Source organism: Peromyscus maniculatus, chromosome X, assembly GCF_049852395.1.
Source record: "Peromyscus maniculatus bairdii isolate BWxNUB_F1_BW_parent chromosome X, HU_Pman_BW_mat_3.1, whole genome shotgun sequence".
Lineage (NCBI taxonomy): Eukaryota > Metazoa > Chordata > Mammalia > Rodentia > Cricetidae > Peromyscus > Peromyscus maniculatus.
The window spans coordinates 23,096,764-23,116,804 of record NC_134875.1 but is presented as its reverse complement, the minus strand read 5'-3'; the positions used below and the strand labels follow the sequence as shown (position 1 = coordinate 23,116,804).

The 20,041-nt window shown below is 40.5% G+C and overlaps 1 protein-coding gene across 1 annotated transcript in view; it reads right to left on the bottom strand.

Annotated features, from left to right (window-relative positions):
- The window catches only part of Usp26 (ubiquitin specific peptidase 26), a 99,755-nt gene that overhangs the window by 47,871 nt on the left and 31,843 nt on the right, over positions 1 to 20,041 (bottom strand). The window contains exons 4-7 of the mRNA XM_042269256.2: positions 10,345 to 10,422; positions 9,624 to 9,694; positions 8,984 to 9,029; positions 6,771 to 6,826 (exon numbers count right to left, since the gene is read on the bottom strand). The gene's annotated coding sequence lies outside the window, so the exon portion shown is untranslated. The remainder of the gene's footprint in view (positions 1 to 6,770; positions 6,827 to 8,983; positions 9,030 to 9,623; positions 9,695 to 10,344; positions 10,423 to 20,041) is intronic.

Sequence of the window (20,041 nt, the reverse complement as noted above, 5' to 3'; positions counted from 1 at the left end):
ATCTCAAAAAAAAAAAATGCAAGAACTCTCATTTTATGTTATAACTAGACCTAGGAAGGTAAATCAATGGCCTCAAAGCTACCTGTCTGCTTAGCAAAAAATCCTTTCAAATCTGCCTTCTAACTTTGATTTGCAAGGCATGTTTGTTTACTCCACAGGCTCTTAACTGGTCAAATTGCTGAGAATAAATTATACTTGAATTATCAGTCATAAATTAATTATCTATAACACCCTTCCAAGGCTCAGGGAACATGGTGGAAGAGGGGTTAAAAGAATCTCTTCCAGCCGGGTGGTGGTGGCGCACGCCTTTAATCGCAGCACTCGGGAGGCAGAGGCAGGCAGATCTCTGTGAGTTCGAGGCCAGCCTGGGCTACCAAGTGAGCTCCAGGAAAGGCGCAAAGCTACGCAGAGAAACCCTGTCTCGAAAAACCAAAAAAAAAAAAAAAGAATCTCTTCCCAGGCGCAAAGCTACATAGAGAAACCCTGTCTCGAAAAACAAAAACAAAAACAAAACAAAAAACAAAAAAAAAGAATCTCTTCCCAATCAGGATGGCAAAAGATGAACAAAGCAACTAGCAACAAATGCTCGTGAGGACGTAAGGAAAGGGGAACCCTCATTCACTGTTGGTGGGATTGCAAACAGATCCTGACACTCAAAAATCCGCATGGAAAATCCTCAAAAAGCGAAAACCATCTCCCATATGATCCAGATATTCCCTGGCCATGTGCCCAAAGGACTGGACATCGAACTCCGCAGATATTTGCTCGGCCACGTTTTTTTTTTTTTGTGGGGGGGGAGTGGGGGTTCGAGACAGGGTTTATCTGTACAGCTTTGTGCCTTTCCTGGAACACACTTTGTAGCCTAGGCTGGCCTTGAACTCACAGAGATCCACCTGCCTCTGCCTCCCAAGTGCTGGGATTAAAGGCATGCACCACCACTGCCCAGCTCAGCCACATTCTTCACTGTTACAGTCAAAATAGATAGGAAATGGAAACAACCTAAATATTTTTCAACTTATTAATGGGTAATGAAAATGTGGCAGAAATGCACTATGGAATACTATCCAACTATAAATAAAAAGGAAATTACAAAATTTATAAGTAAATGTATGGAATTTAAAAAGATCATATTGAATGAGGCAACCCAGACCCAGAAAGATAAATGTTGTATGTTGGCTCTTATTGGAGGCTCTTAGCTCCCAATTTTCTGATGTAGGAACTACAGAAATCAGGAAAGTAAAATGGGGGCATCTTTAGGATGGGGGTTTAAGAAGCAATAGAGAAGGGAATAGCAGTGTATAGGTAATCTGATTTGGCAAATGGGAAAAGGGGGCTGCCCTAGCAAAGGGGGGAAGTAAACCAAAAGAAGGTAGAAGTATAGTAAAGGGGAATGTCAGGATACAAGTGACCTGAAGGGTAAATGTCCTTCACTACTAACATGAAGGTTGGGCTGGGTGTAACAGAAGCTATATAAGTGGTAAGTGAAAAAACATTTCTTTAAAGTGAGAGGAGGGCTGGGCATGTATCTCAGTTGACAGAGTACATATCTGTAGCATGCCTGAGGTCCTAGATTCCAATCCCAACATTGCATAAACTGGGCATTATGGCAAATACCTATGATCCTAGCACTCAGGAAGCAAAGGCAGGAAAATCAGAAGTTCAAGGTTCTCTTTGACCACAAGCTATAAAACAAGTTAGAGGTCAATCTATGATACAAAAGGAAAAGTTATGATGGAGGAGAAGGGATGGAAGAGGGAGGGAGGGAAGGAAAAGCAAAAAAAAAAAAAACACCACTGAAGTTAAGACTAACACTAATGTTTCATATGTGTAGCAAATGCATAATGGCTATAATAAATGCACTTGACTTCCAAGTTCTGTCCTTTGGTGAAAATTTTGTATCTGATCAGATCTTAAAGATTAATTTTAAGGAGGCCATGACTTTGAAGGAGAGTGGGGAAGGACTCATCGGAAGGTTTAGAGAAGGAGAAGGAAGGGACAATCTCAATAAAAAGAATTAACTTAAGGAAAATATTTTAGTTTTTATGTGTGTGCGCACATGCAAGCACATGTGAGTTCAAGTGCCTGCAGAGTGACAGAGACATCAGATATCACTGGAACTGGAGTTACAGATGCTGTGAGCCACTTGACATGGGTGCTAGGAACCAAACTTGGGTCCTCTGCTAGACGAGTATATGCTCTTAACTGTGAAACCATCCTTCCTCTGTCTCTCTTCTTTTAAACAGGATTTTATATTTTCAAAGAAACAAGTAACTCTCAATTTTATCAGATCTAAGTGTATGTATGAGAAGGGGAGCCTTTAAATGTCATTTGTAGAAAGTTTCTATCCTATGTACCACCACTTTAGCCTTTTCGCCAAATCGTATGTGCCAAAGTTGAAGGAATCTTACTAGCCCATCTGGCTAACCTCCCATCCTCTTGAAAAGATGCTCTCTCACAGCATGTTGAACAGCCCATGAGTACAAACTGGCCTGAATTGGACAATTAGAACAGACAGCCTACTTGGTTCATAACTATTCACACACTGCTTTACAAATGATTTTGAATACAGTCTTTGGAAAAATAACTTTAAACATTATGTTGTTGATTTTTACAGAATCCTTTCAAAACTAGGAATTAATTCAAAGGGAAAGACTGTCAAAGAAGTTGTAATTAGCAAGGGTGATTATTTTATTGCAAGCAGCATAGCAAACAGTGTATAATAATATTTAAACTAATTACAGCTTTTAGTGAAAAATCTGAGATGGGAAACTATTTTTAAATAGAAATCTGATAGCCCATTCACAAAATAAACACTGACTTTCCAATTCACTTTCCTTATTGATTTTAATACAGAAGCTAAATGAGTTACTAAAGTCTCTTATCCCTATAAATATAATAGGACAAATGCTTATTTGTGAGTTAATAAAGAAATGATGCCTATTCAAAGCTGCTTCATAGGATCCTTAGAAAAAATGTACTCCCCCCAAAGACATCTAATGGTTCCATTTCTTTTCCTGTCTTGGAACATATTTGGGACCCTCGCTTTGTATCTATGCCTAATATTAATACTTCAGAGTGGTGATATAAAAACATTAGGTCCAGATCCAGCCCTCAAGGGTAATGTTTACTATTCTATACCTTCTAACTATATGCTTATAGAACACAATTATTAAATGCACCCAGAAGCTCCTAGACAGCTAAACTCACAAACTGGATTGAACTATGCATACTCACTTGAATCTCCTTTCTATTTCTAATGCTTCAAGCCTAACTCTAAATCATCTCTGAAAATAGACACTTAAAATCTTACAAATCTTTAAATTCTAGACAGATGCCTAAGTCTTTCCAACAGATGAACTTCCCAAGCAGCATATACTGGCTACTCTAAGAAATAATAGCATTAGCTACCTAATTCATAACATTTCTTGCCAAATACTCTCCTGGTTATAAGGTATGGACAGATTCTTGACCTAGTGCCCATCTTTAGCCTTATGACTATGGATAAATAAAGTCACTATGATTCGTTCCCTTCCTTCATGTTTCACATTGGGAGTGTGTGACAGAATGGAACTAACGTTCTGCCACCTTGTTCACAAAATCTCCATTTCTTCATTCATATTGGGCCCCCTCTTAGTCTTAAGGATATCCGAGTAAGGACTAATAGGGATTAGGAGAGAAACCCTTGAATGTTGCCTTAACTTGTCATATAAGCCATTTCATATGAAAGAGAACATAAATGTTCATTTCTAAACATTAGTGATAGTGCTTCTGTAAGTGCTTCTTAATTATGTCACTAGCCTGCGACAGCATCCCAGCCTAAAAAGCTCTCTTTCCACACTCTCTCCTGTATTCTCCCCCCTCCACGAGGTCGGTCTGTCTCTGTCTCTGTCTCCTCTCTCTCTCTCTTTCTCTCTCTCTGTCTCTCTCTGTCTCTGTCTCTCTCTCTCTCTCTCTCTCTCTCTCTCTCTCTCTCTCTCTCTCTCTCTCTCTCTCTCTCTCTCTTCCCCAATAAATCTCTAGAAAGGTAACTATGGCTTTTGACTCTTCCATCACCGATACATCCAGCACTCTCCTCTGTCGTCATGGTGGCGACCAGCTACAAGCACCGCTGTTTAACCAACAGCTCTTTACAGGAATACACCTTTGTCCTTATGTGTACTTCCCCCCACCCTCACTTTCAGAGTGTACCAGAAGGGTATGCTAAAAAACTGTGGAAGGATCAAACATAAATATGCATAGGTACAATGTACTTTTTAAAAGATCTGTAAGAAAAACCGGAAAAGCTTGAATGAAGTTGCTGGCTCATTTACATACTCAGGAAAGCACCTATTATGTGGTACAGCAAAACCTTACAAAATACAGTGAACCTTGAACTATGTGCCCTAGCATCTCTGATCAAATATTTCTATTATCAGCTCCACTTGGAAGGAGTGGCAAAATTTAATGCAAAATTAATCCCAAACCTTTAACACAAAACATTTTAAGCAAATGCAGAAATTTATAACCAGAGTATAGAATCATTTTTTTATTCTTTTACATCCTAAGAGTCTAAAAGCCAAAAAAAATATAATTTTCTGATAATTTCAGGACAAAAGCAAACAAAGAACATCATTATACTGTCAGTTTGCATGGTTATGTATGACTAATATCTATAACATCTATACACTGATGTAGGATAGCTTTTTAGCAACCTAACGCACACTAGGGTCATCTGGGAAGGAGAAACCTCAGTTTCTTGAATTGATGATTGATGTGGGAGGGTCCAGACCACTGTAGTCAGTGGTCATGAGTTGTATTAGAAAGCATACTGAACAAGACTTGGAGAACAAGCCAGTAAGCAGCATTCTTACGTGTTTTCTACTTCAGTTCCTGCCTCAATTTCCTGCCCTGAATTCCCTCAAAGATGGACTAGAACCTTCAAGGTGCAATAAACCCTTTGCTCATTTTTTTTTTTTTTGGTCAGTGCCTTATCACAGCAATAGAAAGGCAAACGTGTCACAGACAAGTCACACTAGTGCTAAGAAAATGACAAGTCTGCCTTCAGCACTAGATTCTGGTCATTAGTTCCAAAGTGGGTCCCCAAAACAGAAGTGCTGCTGACAATGTCCCAAATGACAGCCTGGGCTCAGCTCAGGCTGGACTCTGACCAGGTCAACAGAAGGATTGTTATCAGAGAAACAAAAACAAACTCGGCATTCCTCAGAAATCTCCTGAATCAGGTTTGTGTTTCTCAGGAAGAGTCATTACTTCCCTTATCTACCCGCAATGGTCAACTCCCTCAAGGCAAAGGACATCTAGTTTGTGATTAAGCCAGTGTGAAGCAGATCCAAGTTCCCATGCTGAATCCCAGGCTATTCTGGCTAACTGTCCTCCTGCCACTACCTGTGCACAGAAAACTACCAAGGCTTTTCATGCTGCCAGCTACTCTCTGTACCCCAGAGACAGCCCAACAGTTTTGAAGAAACTTTTCTTTCTACCTACACTGAGTAGGTCTAGTTTGGTGGTTTCACCATTCCCTTGCTTAAATCTGGTACCAAAACCAAGGAGGAACACTTGGGTCTTCCAAAGCCCAGTCTCTCCCAACAGAACCAAACTGCCAACTTGTGCTACCCACAGTATTTGACTCCAAATTTAGAGTTCATCTCTTCAACCACTATTTCCATTGCTCTACCCACTTGTCTTTTCCTTGCCTACTTAAGTATTCTCTCAGAGCTACCAAGTCTGTCTCTCCTAAGTTGCTCAGGTATGCCAGGCATACCAGATGCAACCAGCCTCCCTTTGGGTGCCCTTTCAAGTGGAGGAGGCATGCCTGCCTGTGTGATCCTAGGCATCTCTCTGACAAGTTTTGGTCCCCTGGGGATGTCCTTGGAATGAGACTCTGTCCTATGGCAGTTACCATTTACCATGTCGCCATCCCTGTGCCTCCATTCCTACCCCCTTATATCATGATTTATAACTCCTATTTCTTACAGATATGCTATTGGAATCCTCCTTGTGGAACTCCTATTTATGGCCCCTAATACCTGAACTTGGGACGAAAAAAAAATCTTCCCTAAGTCTCTCCTATTTCCTTCTTTGCTCTGCTCTTGGGAATTCTTTACTGCCACCTTTTCCTCAAGGGACTCTCCCTTCCTCTAAAAAAACAGGCTCTTGCCACTCGAAATTGGACTCGATTCCCCTTGCCTGTCTCCTTAACTTTCTTTCCCTCTTTGGAGTTACAAGATATCATTAAGCCTTGCTGCCTTACTTTTTACTACAATATGGCTTGGCCTAATCCTTACCTATCTTTACACCTTATAATTTTCTCATTTCATTATTATAAGACTTACATAACAATGAGCAAATAGCACACTCCAATGAGAATATAGAATGCATAGGCATCAGTGTGTTAGGGATGACTAAAACTAAAATTCCAGGCTTGGAAAAAACCTTAAGATGAAAATTTTTGAGGAATTAGATTGATTTAGTCAAATGAACAATACATTTATATTAACTAGGTATCTAAGGAAATTTGGTCAGAACCGAGAGAACTTGACCTCACTGAGATGAGATTTCCTGATGGCTTGATGGCCTGCATCGTTTTAAGTAAAAATGCACCTTTGCTCTATATACATTTATATTAAACAAGTACATCTCACAGTCTAGACTTTTAGATGTGATTTTAATAAACATCCTTATAAACTTTCAAATCTTCACCTGTAATCATTTTATCAATAAAATATATATGTATGTTATAATGATTTTTCTCTGTGGCTCTCACATAATCTTACCTCTGTAAGAATCTTGAGAAAGACACTCAACACAGGTGGAAACACTGAAGTGAGATCTGTTGGAAAGAGACCAAAGTTGGATAAGAAAAAAAATCATTCTGAGTAGCAGGCCACATATGCCGCCCCTTTGTGCCTTATAAATCCTCACCACTTTTTTTTTTCATGATGGTCTCAGCAGGTATTTCTTGCCCTTCATTATCTAGTGAAGTGTTTGCCCAGATATTAATGACTACATTAGCAGGACCTCCAAGCTAACTATGAGAGAAAAGCTCAAATGAAAGCTCCCTAGTCTACCATTAGGAATTAAGAATCGTAAGGCTTTCTGAAGGCACTTGCAGCTATTTGGAGTCTTCTATTTCACTTATGCAACCTCAGGAACCTGGCAAACTTAGCCATGACATGCCAACCTCATCAGCTACTTCTAGGCCTTGGGCACAACTTTTTAAATTATATGTTCCAAAGAAACAAATAGTGTTGCTTTGGCCCCTTTCAGGGCCTGAAGTAGACCTGTTCCTCTCATAAGAGGCAGTAAATTCCAGAGTCAAATTCAGACACTAAGAATATATTATGAATTAGACAATAAAATAAACTTTTCACATGTTTACATACCCATGGAAAGACCTTCACCGACTCTGCATCGAGCTTCATAAATGAAATGCAAAGTTCCTGTGAAAATTACTGTCTTTTTACTGCTTGCTTCTATACCCACTGTTACCAAAATCATGCATACAACTCATCTGCATGAGCCACACAACTTTTAAAATTCCACACAATATAATGTTTTCTGGATCATTTGCTTTAACCAAAAAAAATAGAGTATTTTAAGTTCATTGAGTTACCATACCTTTCACTATATATCTATAAAAGATTAGAGTTTAGAAATAAGAAAAGTGAGACACTTGAATGAGAAAGTATAAATTTAGATTTAAAAAAGTATATCGTCTTCTTAGAAGTAATATGGATATTTTATAAAAAAAATTAGTTGGAGTAACATCAAAATGTTCAGAGTGGTCATGACCAGCTATCTAGATTGTGAATAATTTAAAATGTGTTCAATGCTGCTCAGAACTTACTGAGATGAACCAATAGTGGATCTTTTCCTAAATCTGTATTCAGCTATCTCTTCATAATTGTCTGAAATTATGCAGTGTAAGAGTACTTACATCTGGGAAACTGGAAAAACCCTACATATCTGATTTTTCCTTTCCTGTGGAAAACCAATTGTTTTTTTTTAAATATTACTTTTTATAGTCTCTATATTTTCCTTGTAAGCACATACTGCAATTATAATTTGGAAGTTATTTTTAAAGGAAAAAACTGAGCCTATTAACTTCTGTATAAATAGTGCTTTTTCATGAAGTACGATGAAAAAGTCCTTTCTCTTCCATAAAAGAGCCATTATCCATAGGCTTGACCTAAAATTACCCATGCAATCTAAACTCTCTGGTACTCTATAAACAAGCACATTTCATCTAAATAAAAGTTTCAGGGAGAAAAAGCACACCATGGATTAGCACATTAAAATTCCAAGTAATTGGGAACCACTTACAAAGTAGATCACGGTTGAGGGCAAAGGGAAAGGTCTGGACTGCTTTGGTATATATAGCCTAAGTTTCACTGTTCCTATGCTGTCCAAATTCTGACGCTATCCACCCAACTAGATAGAGGTGAACCATTTCGTATTATTCAACCTTACAACTATTTTTGAGTGCTAATATTCAACAAAAATTACCCACTAAGCTACTCTGAAGTTTTTCTCCAGAATCTCCCAATGAAGAGATGCAAGGTAAGAGTACAGTGACTACAGAAACTCCCATTTAAAAAAGAGAAATTATCACAGCTATTAGTCATGGACGAGTGAGTAAGTTAGCACCGACGTGATACCACCTCATGAAGGAAAAAAGATGATGTCTTCTGTTCTCCTTGGGCACCAGGCATATATGCAGAAAATACATGCGCTCACGTGCACACACACATACACACAAAGAGAGAGAGGGGGCAGAACATGCATCCAAGTCGAACAAATAAATTTTTAAAAAGGATTTTGATGAAGTTATTGTATACTTAGCCAGAAAATTGACAGAAAAGATAAAATCAAGTTCAAATACAGGACCTCTAACACATCTTTAAAAAAATAAACAAGAAAAAAAAAACAAAAACAAAAAAAACTCAAAAGTAAGTTGAGTAAAAAACAACAAATAAGAAGTGCTTACCAATCAAGCCCCAGGATTTGCCACTGTATGAAACAGAGACTCTAGCCTAAATGGAAAAAAAAAGAACATTTATTATATAGTGAGCATTCAGTGAAATCTACTTGACATTGATGTTTTTGTCATATTCAAACAAATCCATTCATCCTGTTTTTCTGTGACATGAGATGGGAGACACGGGGTTGGGCTGTGTAGAGGGGAGGCGGGTGCCTTAGCATGCAGACCACAGATCCTTCTCACAGATGCAATGCTTAAATTCATTGACAATTTTAACAAGAGCTTAAAATGTAGAAACGTATGTTAGAAGCCAGCTGAGTTGCCAGACTATTCAAAAACCCCACAGTGAAAATAAGTTAAATGACGTTTAGACTTCCAGAAAGCCTTACTGTATCAGTACCATCTGCAAAAGAGATGGAAGGATCAAGGTCTGCAGAACTGACCTATTTGTTACTTAAATTGCTTGTATATGCTTCCTGGACCTCTATACCCAAATATGCTATGAGTGGGATAGAGCAATAAGCTCCCATGTTTGCCATCACCCATCTGTTGCATAGGTCCTATATCCCTACCCCTCCCATCTCACAAATCAAAGTGGCTTTCATAGTCTCTTCAAAATCACATCGTCATATCCAAGAAAAGGTACCTGAGCAGCACTTCCACTCTCCTGACTCTTGCAGTCCACTCCAGGCAATTCTTCCACGTCACCTAGCTTTCCTAATTAAAAAAAAAAAATAGATCAAAATTTTGCGCAAAATCTGTTCCTGTGGGATGAAAACAGTATGATGTTAATGTGTCATAGTGTCAGTCACAGCACACAAGAAGGCAAGTAGTAACTGTAAAAGGATGCCTCTGTCTAATTAAAGGAATAGGTTGTAGGATTAGTGTTGTGGAGCACATATTGTTCTTACAGAGGACCAGAATTCAGTTCCCAGCACCCGCATCAGATGGCTCACAACCACCTGCAACTCTAGCTCCAGGGGATCTACCTACTTTCGACATCCCTTGGCACCTCCACACATGTGCATGTATACATAAACAAAAATAAATCTTAGGGAGGGGGAAAGGAATAAGTTGTAGAGAATGAGTCATATTATAGAACGAGTCAGCAACACTCTAGCAGTGACTCTGACACTGTTGGCATTTTGGATCTCTAGACACTCGAAAAAAGAATTTTAACATCCATTTTAGTGATGGCACAGGGAATGGATAAAGGGGTAGGGAATGGCATCTCACAACACACACATGCTCTGAATTTCACTAAGTCATCTCAAAAACTGGTTCCCATTCCATCTTCACTTTAGAGAGCTCTAAGTAGGCCATGAAAGTAGTTTCCTATCATGTTCTAAAGAAGGTTATGTACACACCTGTAAGAACACTGGCTTGTGAGCAGATAGTCAAGTACTACCTGGCTGGGACACAGGTGCTCTTTCCCAGAGGAACTTCTGAAAATGGATGGGAAGGCAGGAGGCAATCACGGAGAGGAAAGAGAATATAAGGTAAGCAGCACATTCTATGTGTGACTACAAAATCAAAATTACTACTCACATTTTTGACACTCCCTTCAAAATGAACCACAGTTCACACTGAATTCATCAAAAAGAAATGATTAAATAGTACCTAGTAAGCAATGTCCATTAATTTCTAGCAGGGAAATGTCAAGTTTATTTTATCAGGAACCTAGTGAAAAGCTCATACAGGGTTATGAATAGCAACCTCTGAAATGGGAAAGAGCTGTTCACCAGATTATATAAGATCATTTCATAGTGTATTAATGGGAGAAATCAGCTACACAGTAAATTACAAAAGGAGACATCACAAAGAAGCTAATATGATTTAGGGTAGTTCCATAAATTATTCTAAACATTAAGTAATACTATTACCATGTGAATACTGAAATTAGATTTTCAGGGAAATAAGGAAGGAACAAACTTCACACCTTCTAATACTGTTTTTGAGGATGTAATCTGGAAAATATCCCCTACAGGATTCGAGGGGTCAAAGGGATGAAGTAAAAATACCTTTAAGCCTGATACCTGAACACAAGTACCACAGATCCCACTCAGGTTTAGTGCTCTGCTTGGAAAGTTAGGATTTGTAAGGCTAATGTCCCATTTCATATACTTCACAGTATCAAAAGCAAAGAGAATTTTTAAACCTACCAACAATTCATCGTTCTGATTTAATCTGGGTAGAGACTATTTGAAAAACAAAGACAGCAGTAAAGGCTGGCAAAATGGCTCAGCAGGAAGGACCACTTGTCACCAAACCTGTCAACCTGAGTTTAATCTGGAGGGGCCCCTACATGGTAGGAAGAGGAGTTACTCCCACAAATTGTCCCCTCTGACCTCTACACATCATGGCACAGACTTACACACACACACACACACACACACACACACACACACACACACACACACATTTTTAAAGTATCCAGTTAGTTAGCTACAAAAAAACACAGAATTCAACTCCAAATCAAGAATAAAACATGTAGCTGGGCATGACAACATACACTTTTAATTTCAGCACTCTGGAGGCAGAAGCTGGTGAATCCCTGTAAGTTCCTAATGATCCTGTCTACATTGCAAGTTCCAGACCAGCCAGGGCTACAAAATGTGGCACTACATGCTAATAATCTCAGCACAAAATTATTTCTTAAAAAAAAGGGGGGGGGATGACAGAAAGCAATGACTCTGAACAAAGCATAATCTGAAAATGTTAAATTATATTAAATTAAGTTAAACCCACAACTCCATATGCTAACTTTAAAAAAATAATTTTAAATGCTTAAAAGAATTTAGAATGATATTTTTCTTTATCTTGCCTTGAATATCTAGCAGGTGTCAAGCAGCAACAGAGACATGAGCGTAAATTGGTCGTGTTGCAAATCTCAAATAACTGTACTGGGTCAGGGGCAGCAGCATGCACCTACAGCATGTAACCATGCCATTAAGACTCTGCAGGAGAATTCTTTCAGCCCAAGTGTTTGGGGCCATTATGAGGCACATAAGGAGAGTTGTTGTGGGATGTTTTGTATGTTAAGTGTGTTGCTCTGATTGGTTAATAAATAAAACACTGATTGGCCAGTAGCCAGGCATAAAGTATAGGCGGGACAAGGACAGAGAAGAATTCTGGGAAGTGGAAGGCTGAAGCAGAGAGACCCTGTCAGTCGCTGCCATGAGAAGATGTTAAGATACCAGTAAGCCACAAGCCACGTGACAACTTATAGATTTATAGAAATGGGTTAATTTAAAATATAAGAACAGTTAGCAAGAAGCCTGTCATGGCCATACAATTTATAAGTAATATAAGTCTCTGTGTGTTTACTTGGTTGGGTCTGAGAGGCTGTGGGACTGGCAGGTGAGAAAGATTTGCCCTGACAATGGGCCAGGCAGGAAAACTCTAGCTATAAATGGCACCCAACCAATTTACTTCAGAGAGGAGGATGGGCATCAAAGACACTCTATACAGAATTTATCTTCACCTTAACAAAAATAGCCATTTGGGCAAGAAACTGTTCTTTCCTGGACTGCTTGATCAACTGGACATGCAGGACCCAAAAGAAGATGACCACTAAACTTTGCTTGACAAAATGGTCCTTCAGGTTCCTGCTTTGCAGAGGAAACTGCCAGACATTCTACAGAACACAGAGAGAAGTGACTGAGAGACTCTAGGCCTGTGGGCTAAAAACAGATGCTCTAGCTGGGCGTTGGTAGCACACGCCTTTAATCCCAGCACTCGGGAGGCAGAGGCAGGCAGATCTCTGTGAGTTCGAGGCCAGCCTGGGCTACCAAGTGAGCTCCAGGAAAGGCACAAAGCTATACAGAGAAACCCTGTCTCAAAAAACCAAAAACAAAACAAAACAAAACAAAAACAAAAAACAGATGCTCTAAATTTACAAAGAAATTTTGGATGATTGTCCAGGCTGCCAGCTGTCTCTGTCTACTCTCACAAGACTCCTAAAAGTTGCTTGCGTCCTTTTCCCATTTCTCAGGTTAGTATATCCTTCTGGGGTCTTTGATGTAGTTAAAGACTAAAGTTATAATTTCCTCAGTTATGATAAAAGATAAGTTAGATATAAAACCTTAGACTCACAAATATAAGATAGATATCTTCTTTAATATTGTAACTGTAATTCTTGCTTGATAATTGTTTTGTTATATGTAATTTTACTATGTTTAAGTTAAAACCTTCCTTTTTGAAAAAAAAAAGGGGGAAGTGCTGTGGGATGCTCTGTATGTTAAATGTGTTGCTCTGATTGGTTAATAAAACACTGATTGGCCAGTAGCCAAGCAGGAAGTATAGATGGGACAAGGAGAGAGGAGAATTCTGGGAAGTGGAAGGCTGAAGCAGAGAGACCCTGCCAGCCGCTGCCATGAGAAGATGTTAAGATACCAGTAAGCCACAAGCCACATGACAACTTACAGATTAACAGAAATGGGTTAATTTAAGAGTTAAGAACAGTTAGCAAGAAGCCTGCCACAGCCATACAGTTTATAAGTAATGTAAGTCTGTGTGTTTACTTGGTTGGGTCTGAGCGGCTGTGGGACTGGCGGGTGAGAAAGAATTGCCCTGACCGTGGGCCAGGCAGGAAAACTCTATCTAGCTACAGAGAGCCCAACTAAAAATAATAAATACAAAATAATATAAAATGCCTGCATTTGTGGCATCACTGGAAGCATTCCTGTCCAATTACCATACCAGCAAAGGGGCATGTGTGCTCTGACCAGATTTTATTTGTAAATAGAAAATTTGTAAGTCATTCTTTCTTATGAAAAATCTTGGAATGAGGACCCCCACTCATCAGAATTTCTAAATTAATACACAACTGTACTATAAATATTAACTAATTATAAAAATATTTTACTTCAACACCACACAGAAAAGTCTGGGAGAGGTGGTACACACCTAAAATTCCAGCACCTAAGATGTAGAAGCAAGAAAATCAGGAATTCGAGACCAGCCTCAACTACATAGTGAGGTTGAGGCTAGTTTAGATTTCATGAGATCATGTTCTCAAACAGAAAACCAAGACTTCAAGTGCATTTTACTGCCCTAAACTACCAAATACTCACATTTCTTCTCTGAAACATCGAGATGGCTTTTACCAGATGGTAAAAACAACTGCCCTGCAACTTAGCAACCTAAGCTCAATTCCCATGTCCCACAGTGGTAAGTGACCCCTGAAAGTTGTCCTGACTTCTGTACATGCTGTGGCATGCAGGGCACCTACACACAAATGCACACAGTCACATGTCCACATACACAAGTGGACACACACATCATATAAACAAAAAAATAGTTATTTCCTTATTTACCTTCTTAAATGCCCCACATTTTACAGGTAAACATCCAACTGAATTATACAATGCTACCACTCAAAAAAATAAATAAAACTGAAACTTTTCTTTTTAAATCACTGTATGAGAAGACTGATGCCAAACTTTAACCGAACAATTGATGTTAACAAATGAGGGAGCCACACAAACTTCACAGAAAGACAAGTAGCTATCAGATATTAATTATCCTAAATTTTAGATCAATCCCTCAGGGTATTAATTTTCTTTCCTTCTTTCCTGTTTGAAAATAACAGAAACAACCTAAGATTTAAACAAGCACACAGTAACAAAAATCATCTGAAAATGTAGAATAAGAGATAAATCACATCTGTAGTAACCACTGTCCTGTTCCTGAACCTGCTCAACAAAGTCCACCCTCCTCTCTCTCTGGTTTTTGAGACAATTCCTGGCTACTGAGGCCAGACAGAGCTCAAACTTGTGATTATCACACTGTTCCCTTTTCAGCCCCTGCACATGCTTCTCCTTAGTAACCAGGAATACAAGTGTCTCACTGGATTTCCTCACTTTTAAGTTGAAAATGCCACTGAACTATAAAACCATACCTAAGAGGATCCAAAAGCAATAATTAACCAAATTAAAATAAAGAAAATTAGGTTGTTGTAAGGCTAGAGCCTAACAATGCAGCCCAATATATCTGAGCTTCAAAGCACACCACCTTATAAATCAACTTTATCTTTTAAAACAATACTTTTATTTTACTTGTATGGGTGTTTTGCCTGTGTGTCTATATATGCCATGCATTCAGTACCCATAGAGGCCTGAAGGGGGCAACCGATTCCTTGGGACTTAGAGCCCGTCTGTGTACCCTGTACATTCAGTACCTGCAGAGGCCAGAAGGGGGCAACCGATCCCTTAGAATTGGAGTTAGAGCCAGTTGTTAACCACTTTGTAGGTGCTGGGAATGAACCTGGGTTTTATGAAAAGCACTCAGTGGTGCTTATCCCCTGACACAACGCTGTACCCCAGCACCACCTACATACCTTTTTATAAATATTTTTTGAGACAGTCTTTTGCCCCCACTTTTCAAAGGCTAGGATTCTTGGCATTCACATTTTAGCCATTAGGAGCTCAATCTAGGGCTTTGTTCTACCAACTGTCTCCTAGCCATTAAAAAAAAACCATTTTAGTAACTGGGCAGAGGTGGTGCATGCACTTGGAAGGCAGAGGCAGGCAGATCTCTGAGTTCAAGGCCAGCCTGGTCTACAGAGTGAGTTCCAGGACAGCCTGAGCTACCCAGAGAAACATTTTGTGCATGGGGGGGGGAGGAGAGCGGGGGAAGGAGGGCGGGGGTGGGGGTGGGGGGAGGAGAGAGGGAGGAGGGAGGAGGGAAGGAGGGTGGGGGAGGGGGGAGGGGAGCAGAGGGAGGATAGGGAGGGCGTAGGGGAACGCAGGGGGGGGAGGGGAAGGGGGCGGGGAGGAGGGCGGGGGGAAGGAGGGGGAGGAGGGCAGGGGGGGGGGAGGAGGGCGGGAGGGAAGGGGGGGAGGAGGGCGGGAGGGAAGAGGGGGGAGGGAAGAGGGCGGGGGTGGGGGGTAGGGTGTGGGGGGGGTGGGGGAGTGGGGGGCGGGGCAGGGCGGTGCCTACACAGAGGAGAAACCATTTTGGAAAAAAAAATTTAGTGGGTAAAGTGGGCTTCATTATACTTTCTCACATATAGACTCAGAAAATAGACAGACAGATAAATAGATACATCACTATTCCCTATGTAAACGAACATTTAACATTACCGAAGTATATTATTCCAGGTAGACATCTATAAAGTGTATACTACATATAACTAAGAACTAAACATTATATACATGAAATATAACGTCTAAGAACTAAAATTAACCTTAAGATAGCTTCTGGAAGCTGCTCCTGTTGATGCTTCCCAGTTGCTCGGTTGCTCGACACTCTGGAACGCTCGACGCTCCGGGTCTCGAAAGCGGTCCGGTCCGAAGGCGCTCCGGGTCCCCAAGGCGCTTCGGGTCTCGAAAGCGCTCCGGGTCTCGAAGGCGCTCTGGTCCCGAAGGCACTTGGGGTCTCACTGTTCCTGGTCAAAGCTGTGACCTTTTTGTCTGCTTGTTGTCCCTTTAGCTAGCCTCAGGGGCTTACCGCCCCCTCAGCAGCTTTCTAGAACATAGAGTGCCCCCAACAACACACTCCAAAAGCTGCGACAAAATGGACGCTCAAATCCTGTGAACCTCCTTTTATAGGCTGTTTATGCCCCACCTTCACGGATCTAGATTGGTTGTGGCTAAGATGATTGACAGGAACAATGTCTACTCTCATGTTCTCTTTAAGTAGAGAAATTGCCTACTATAGATCCTCACTCCTCATTGGTTAAAAGTGTTTACATTTAAATTCATCTGACTGTTGAGACTCTAAGAATTGTGGGAAGTGTAAAATGAAACCCACAGTGATGTAACTCTTATTCTACACCCTGATTGGTTCCAGGACAAATTCAAAAACCCCTACTAGGCGCGCTTTCAAGATGAGCTCATCTTATTGCCTTTTCCAGAGTTCTTTCCCGCCATTTCTACCTTAGCTGTTAGGATTGCGCCAGACGCCTGATTCCTGGTTGGTTTTGGGGGGCAGAGGCAGGAGTACTGAGGAACAGTGTGATGGAGTTTAAGGCCACCGGGAAAAGACCACCAGACTCAATACAAATAATAATTATCCAAACTTATTAAAACTGCTAGCAGCTCCACAGTCTCTAAGGGTACAGGAAAGGTTTTGTTTTGCTTTGTTTTGTTTTGTGAGACAGGGTTTCTCTGTGTAGCTTTGGAGCCTGTCCTGGATTTCGCTCCCAGGCTGGCCTCAAACTCACAGAGATCCACCTGGCTCTGCCTCCCGAGGGCTGGGAGTACTTGCGCCACCACCACCTACCTAGAGGAAAGGTTTTTAAAAGTGAAAACCACAATTACTCCACCACGGCGGAATTTACCCCCTCACCCCCACACTCCCCAGCTACATGAGGAACTGCCTCGCTCTCTCTGCGTACAGTAATAAGCAGGTTTATAGAAGCCAGAGCAAGAGGTTAATTATTTCACCACAGTTAGTTGTGAGGATGGGGCAAGGTCAGGGTCTTCAGGAATTTAGGTCAGAGGCCAGTGGCTACTAAAGTAGATGCCTGGTACAAAACGTAGTTTCCTCACCATCACTTCAGTGAGCAGTCAGCTGGGTGAGCTGGGTGCTACAAAATTCTATAAAACCGAAGGTAGAAAAAAAAAAAGCAGTGAATGTCTCCCTGGCCAGAAGTGGTGGCGCACACCTTTAATCACAGTACTTGGGAGGCAGAGGCAGACGGATCTTTAAAAAACAAAAAACAAAAACTCAGTGAGTGAACCACATCTGCCTCATGATCAAGTCCTTAGGATTTTAAAAATAAACTGCTTGTTCAAAACAAGCTTGGAATGGTGATGGCCCATGCCTTTACTTCCAGCACTCAGGAGGCACAGGCAGGCAGATAGATCTCTGTGAGTTCTTGACCAGCCTCTTCCACAGAGAGAGTTCCAGGACAGCCAAGGAGTATACAGAGAAACTATGTCTCGAAAAACCAGAACAAACAAAACCAGAAAGAAAGCTTAGTAAACTATTCAAAACAGTTCCTCTGGACCCTGGACTAGTCAGAACCAGAAATTTAACCTATAAAATAATAATATTTCAAATGAACTGGAAGAAACTAGCACAACCAGGAACTTGAGGGGTGGAGAGTATGAAATGAAGTGAGCAAACTGGATTAACGCATCTGCACAGTTTCGGGGGTGTAGTGTACTTGCTAAGTTACGCTACTTCTGTTCTTTTTGTTTAACCCATCAGAAGCTTTCAGCAGGAAAGAACATGGATTACAGAGTTCTGTCAATTTTGAACAGCACTGCTATAAACATTCATGAACATAAACCTCCGTATCAACCGCACTCTGGCTAGTACCAGGATTCTATATGTTCAAAAAGCCTCTTAAGTGCTAGAACTAGAGTTGAGAAGGGGGTGCAAATGGCCTGGCTCTAACAAGGCCAGCTCAGCCACCCCTCCTAACAAATCAATGAAAGAGACGATGATTGATGAAGTGGAGAGTTTCCATCAGTGTGCATTGGGGAGAGGAAAGGATGGGCTTAAGGTTTCAACACAAGAATGAGGGCAGGAGGGTGAGAGGTACGCATGGTAAGTGTGTGTTCCCACACATGCACATACACACAGACACACAGACACGTACACACACACCAATGAAAAAAATCACCAAAAAATAAAATTATGCCTACAGAGATGCTTAGTCAGTAAAGTGCTTATAAAGCAAAATTTGGACCTGGATCTGGTTCAGCAGGTGAGAATACTAGCTGCTATTCAGAGGACCCTAGTTTGATTCCCAGTACCACCATGTAGCTCACAAGCATCTGTAACTCTTGTTCCAGGTGATCCAGTGCTCTCTTCTGGCCTCTGCAGATACCAGGCACAGGCAGATGCACATCCAGGCAAAACACCCATATAGATAAGATGAGATAAAATAATTTAATTTTAAAAACACAACACAAGGGTCTGAGTTTGATCTCCAGTACTAACATAAACACACATGGTGGTACATATTTGAAAACTCAACATTAGGGAGACAGAGAGTGGTGGATCACTGAGACTGTCTGGTCATTTAGCCTAGCCTAATCAGAGAGCTCCAGGATAATGAGAGATACTATGTGAAAGAAAAATGTGGATGGCTCTAGTTAAATGATACCTGAAGTTGCCCTCTGGCCACCATATGGGTGTATACACAAACATGTGTACCCCCAACACACTCATATACACAAAAAATAAAATTAAGAAAGCAATTACATTCACACAAAGAATCTAAAAGAATAAATAAAAGAACAAGATTTTTAGGAAAAAATAAAATTCAAGGTTTATACTATGATAATTATCAAAGAATTTTAAAGTAAAATATATATAAATATGGGTGAATCCTTTGGAAGAGGAGGCTAAAAGTATGTAAGAGCCAGGAGGAATGGAGAGCACAAAGAAAACAAGGCTCTCTAAATCAACAGGATCAATATACATATGAACTCACAGAGACTGAGACCGCATGCACAGGGCCTCCATGGGTCTGCAACAAATGGTAGCCTAGCACTGAAAGAACATGCCCCCAATCCCTAACCCAGAAGTTATCACCAATTGACAACCACTGCAAATGAAAAACTAGTTTTCTTCAAGGAACTCTCACAGGGGAAACTAACTATTCTTTAGGGTAAGCTGCATATCCAGCAGTGGATGGCCAACAGAAAATGAACAAATGTCATCTTTGCAGGTTCTTTATCTCATAATGTCATGTCAGGGCTTTTCTTTCTCTTTAAAATTGTATCTTATTTTAATTTTATTTTAGTTATAAATTTTTTCATATTTTCCTCTCTTTTAGCTCCACAGGCCCTTTGAATATATATCATGGCTTCCAGTTCAGTGTTTTTATGGGATTTCTGGGTGTGCAAATGAGTAAATTTCTGTCTGGGTCTCTCTCTTGTGCCTTTTCTTGGGCTCTTTTGCTTCAGTTTGTTTGTTTTGCCTGTAGCTAGAGTTTTCCTGTCTGGCCCATCAGCAGTCAGGACAAATCTCTATCACCCGCCAGTCCCACAGCCGCTCAGACCCAAACAAGTAAACACAGAGACTTATATTGCTTACAAACTGTATGGCCGTGGCAGGCTTCTTGCTAACTGTTCTTATATCTTAAATTAAACCATTTCTATA